The sequence below is a fragment of the Bos grunniens genome, chromosome 4 (genome assembly GCF_055505025.1).
Source record: "Bos grunniens cultivar Pamir isolate PY7600 chromosome 4, Bosgru_T2T1.0, whole genome shotgun sequence".
In the NCBI taxonomy this organism is placed as follows: domain Eukaryota; kingdom Metazoa; phylum Chordata; class Mammalia; order Artiodactyla; family Bovidae; genus Bos; species Bos grunniens.
In genome coordinates this window covers 47,859,598-47,863,724 of record NC_141168.1, presented here as the reverse complement: position 1 = coordinate 47,863,724, position 4,127 = coordinate 47,859,598, and the positions used below count along the sequence as shown (strand labels likewise).

Below are 4,127 nucleotides of genomic sequence, written 5' to 3'. Positions count from 1 at the left end.
GAAACCATAATTGAAAAAGACATATGTATCCCACTGTTCATTGCAGCACTATTTACAGTAGCCAGGATATGGAAGCAACCTAGATATCCATTGGCAGATGAATGGATAAGGAAGTTGTGGTACATATACACAATGCAATATTACTCAGCTATAAAAAGGAATGCATTTGAGTCAGTTCTAATGAGGTGATGAACCTAGAGCCTGTTATACAGAGTACATTTTTAATTTTGAAAGTTAATGCCTAATTTCTCTCCTTAGGATTGTCCGGATTTAAACACCCTAGATTGATATATGAGAATGTGTGTTTCCACAGCCTTACTCACAGAGTATGTGCTCAAACTTTTGGATTTGGATTTTGCCCATCTGTGAGGTAAGAAATGGCATTTAAATGCAGGCTGATCCATGTTGATGTATGGCGAAACCAATACAATATTGTAAAGTAAAAAATAAAATAAAAAATAAATAAATAAATGCAGGTTGAGTTTTCATGCATTTCTTTATGAATGAAGTTGAGTGTCTTTTCACATGTTGAAGTACCTTTGTCCCACTGTGAACTGTTCTGACCGGCTGTTCTGTTCAATTCTGTAGCTGTGTTGGTGCTGACCCCTTACCCTCCCTATGAGCTGGAAACTGCTTCTGTGAGCACCTGTGACACCTTGACTGCAGGCTTTCTCTTTGGCCATGGTGGCATGTACAGTGAGCATATGGGAAAACTTCAGAAGAGCCAAAAAATTAGTGCCTACAAGCTTCTCTCATCTGGTAATAAACAGGAATTTGGTGTAGAACTGCCACCCGCCCACACCATTTTCCTTTCCTCTGGATGAGGATAACAGGTATGACACTGTTTCCCAGAGTTTCCCAGTGGAGTTGGACCTGCGGTGGTAACTGATTTGAGGACCCACACTTTATTCCTTCCCTACTCTATGCCCCATACTTAATGGTTTCATTTCCAGAATAAACTACACATTTGCATTAGAATCCATGCCTCAGAGTTGGCTTCTGGGGGAACCCAAGTCAGGCCAGGTTGTGAGACCTATCTATGAGTGCCTCTCAAAGTGTGGCCTGCAGATGGTTTGTGATCTATTTATCACCTGTCTGATAAAGTCAGAAATTGAGCTTGAAAGTTTAGAAACTTCTATAGAAATTTGATGTTGCTGTGATATTTAAGTGTGGTGATTTTGTGTTTTACAGACACACACACACGCACAAACACACACACACAAATGTCTGTGATTAACTGAAAAAAATAAAAACACTGTAGGACTTCCTTGGTGGTCCAGTGGTTAGGAATCTGCCTGCCAATGCAGGGGACATGAGTTTGATCCCTTGTTGGGGAGGATTCCACACGCCTTGCAGCAAGTAAGCCCGGGTGTCACAACTACTGAAACGCATGTGCCCTAGAGCCCATCTTCACAGCAAGAGAAGCCACCCATCACAATGAGATGCCCGCACACTGCAATGAAGCGTAGCCCTTGCTCACCGCAACTAAAGAAAGCCTGCACACAGCAGTGAAGACCCGGCACAGCCAAAAATATATAAATAAGTTAATAAATAAATAAATACAGTAAAACACTGCATAGGTGAAGAAGGCACAACTTTAAATGATGGCACTGAGACCAGTGGATGGAAGAACAATTAGGACAATTTTGGTTTGGTATGAGAGAGTTTTCTAATTGCCCTGTGAACCTAAGAATGGACAGATTTCCTATTGGTGGCAGTCAGTACGCTTATCTTGAGAAGTGCTAAGCCTGCTTGGCTGGCTGGACAGTTGAGACTATAAAGAATTCTTGAGTTTGAGGGCAGACCTTTCGTCTTTTAAGAAGATTTTACTTCTCTGCCTTAATGAAACTTGAACAGTAATTCTCTTACTCTTTCATTTCTTTCTGTGAAAGAAAAGATTAGTAAAAGTGAAACCAATATATGAGTTGTATTCTTTAATACATAGTTAGTTAATGCATGCTAATTCTCTAAAAATCCTAAAGGAGAGTTTAATTGTAGTTAATCCTGTTCTGATTGTTTTGATGCATTGTGAGTTCCATTTTAACAGCCCTTCATATTTACAAAACCGAGAGACCGGCCACTTTAGGTAGTGAGACTGAATCTTGTTTTCTTTAGCACTAAGATTTCTCAACTAGTCTTAAAATACGAAGTGAAAAGTGTTATGAAATTTCTTGGGTGCGTTACTGGATCTCAAGAACAAATAAGTCCTCTCAGTGCACAAAGCACCAAGGTGAAACCAAACAGAAAGAAAACATTTGCCTTTCAGCGTCTGTAGAGCTGTATTTTCATTGGTCCTCTGAGTCCTCCGGTCAGGGGCTTTTGCCTACCTACACCTGAACTACCTAGTACCTGCCTCCAGCAGTCTTTCTGCTGCTTAAAAAAGCTTGTGGCCAGACTGTGGTGGGAAGATTAAAGTGGTGCTTACAACAGAGCTGTGTTCAATGCTGAAACCAAGGCATCACAGGTCCCTACAACCTTAAATGGCATCCTAATACCAACAGTAGGCAAATATGGAGTGCTAAGGATGGGGCGATCAGGAATATTTAAGGCTCCCGTTAAAAAATATTAAAAAAAAAGGTTGCCAGTGGTTCAGTCTACTTGGCCTAATATATGGATCCTCAGGCATATTTTGGAGGAGCACATGAGGGTCCTCCATTGTACTATGGTGTTGAAAGGTGGTGGTCCTCGACTCAGATGGCCTGGATTCAAATCCCATGTTTGCCTCTATCTAGGCAAGGCACTCAGTGTTTTTGAGGCTCAGTTTCTTCTGGAAAATGGTAATAATAAGAGTATTTTAGACAGTTGTTATGAGGGTGAAATAAGGTACTGCATGTGAAGTGCTTAGTGTTTGGTCATAATATCATACAGTCAACACTATTAAAAGCCTTCAAAGATACCTTCCTAGCAGGAAACAGGTAGAGCCTTATGTGAACTGGAGGAGTCAGCTGTGTTTGGATAGTCAAACTGGTTTGATGGTTTGGGGAGGGAAAGACATTGGAAGGGACGAAAGGAGGAAACTGGCTGGGCTAAGGCAGGGTGCAGGACCCTGCTGGTCTGTGCTCCCCTTTACTCCAGTTTTCATTGCTTTCCCCTTCACCCCTGATCCTTCTCCCCACTCAGTTGGATCGATTTCTTGTTTCTTCATATCTGAGAGCTCAGGGCTTTGCTGTAAACTTCAGAAAGGTAATGCAGAGAAGGGTGACTTACTCCCCTTCTCCTGAATGCTACTAAATGAAGCTTTGGAAGACTGGAGGGTTTTTCTACATTGTGATCTTAACTCACTGTAGAAAAGTAGAGGAGGATCAATCATATAAGGAGATTTTTGGTGTGTGTGTATTAAACAGGTAGTGGTGTGGACAGTTGCAATGGAGAATGGAAATTGCAAGCTCTGTGTGCAGCAACTTGACTGCCATTCCACCTTGCTTTGGGGAGGAGGTCCAGAACCTTTTGAGCTGCTAGTGATCAAATTCATTATATTTGCATTCATTTTTATCATGACTCTTCTGTGATCCTTGAACTGTAAACATATGGAAAGCTCTTGAATGCAATTTCTAGTTAAAGTAGCTTTCTAGAAGGGACTTTGTTCTGTCTTTTTCTAGCTTACTTAAGGTTGCTGACTCTTTATTTATCTGTTTTTATTTTGCTTTTGAAAGAAAGGTAACACTCATCAGGGCTGAAGTTGTTCCGTTGCCCAAGGCATTTCATATCTGGTCCCACAGGTTAAAATTCAGCTTGAAATCAGTCTACCCATTAAGGCAGTTGCCCTGTCTGGGTGGCATCCACCTGGGAGAAGGAAGGAAGGCCCTTTTTTTTCTTCCACAAAAGTCCAGTGTGGGATAGTTTGACCCCTACCTATTTGACCTGCCAATGCTTTTTCCATCTCTGAGGGTAAAAACTGAAACATGCAGAATGTTGGAATGCGTCATGTGCTGAGCGTAGGCATGTATCACATGAAGCTGCAAATCCACTAACGTGCTTTCCAACCACTGTACTTCCTTTCCTTTTCCTTATCCCTGAAAGGAACTATTTTTAGTTCCAGATGCTGGAACTACTGTGAACCAAAACCTTCAAGTCACTTTCTTTGGAATGCAGATGAGTCAACACCAGAATGATTATACAACTGGAAA

General features: G+C 41.4%; 1 long non-coding RNA gene across 1 annotated transcript; it reads left to right on the top strand.

Annotated features, from left to right (window-relative positions):
• The first annotated feature begins 257 nt into the window (after window positions 1-257).
• LOC147374059 (uncharacterized) lies at window positions 258-978 on the top strand. The gene is made up of 2 exons (XR_015162387.1): window positions 258-370; window positions 589-978. It is a non-coding gene; the product is annotated as an uncharacterized LOC147374059 (long non-coding RNA).
• Window positions 979-4,127: the final 3,149 nt, after the last annotated feature.